This window comes from Gregarina niphandrodes (genome assembly GCF_000223845.1).
Source record: "Gregarina niphandrodes unplaced genomic scaffold scaffold00109, whole genome shotgun sequence".
Lineage (NCBI taxonomy): Eukaryota > Apicomplexa > Conoidasida > Eugregarinorida > Gregarinidae > Gregarina > Gregarina niphandrodes.
The window spans coordinates 3127-3704 of NW_011645874.1; the positions used below are offsets into that span (position 1 = coordinate 3127).

Genomic DNA, 578 nt, shown 5'->3' on the forward strand with positions numbered 1-578 from the left:
TTGGCAATGTTTTCTAATATTCCTTCGACCAGGTTCTTTCCTTAAATCCGACCTTGATTCCCACTAAACTCCGATCTTTCGGGGCTTCGGTGGGTGATGCCTGACCCCCACGTGTCACGACGTTGTGGCCATCCATATTTACCTCACACGAACTCCGAAACACCCTCGCCCACTTGCTGACGCCAACATGCCTGCACAGTACAACTGCGGTCTCAGTCGTGAGCTTGGAGTTGTTCGTTATTAACGGAAAGAGGGACTCGAACCCTCAGCCTCTGCCTTAGGAGGGCAGCGCGCTATCCATTGCGCCATATCCGCGACGGGTCCCTTAAACTCAAGGTTGCTCATCCAGTATAGTATTCGAGGGGACTGATCTATGGTTTGGTGGGTGCTGAGGATAGCGCCAACCCTGCCGCAACGATTTACCTGAAGGATCCGATAAGGTATGGCATTCCCGTCACCGGCACGCACGGTGGGTACAGCAAGGCAATTGGTAATCGAACCGTCACTTAAAGTCATGACTCTTTGTTGTGGTCGGCGCCCACCCACTTAACTACGGAGGCAATCATGTCGGTTGCCCG

General features: G+C 53.1%; 1 non-coding gene across 1 annotated transcript; it reads right to left on the reverse strand.

Moving 5' to 3' along the window:
* Positions 1-242: 242 nt before the first annotated feature.
* Positions 243-315, reverse strand: GNI_200770. The gene has a single exon. It is a non-coding gene; the product is annotated as a tRNA-Arg (tRNA).
* Positions 316-578: the final 263 nt, after the last annotated feature.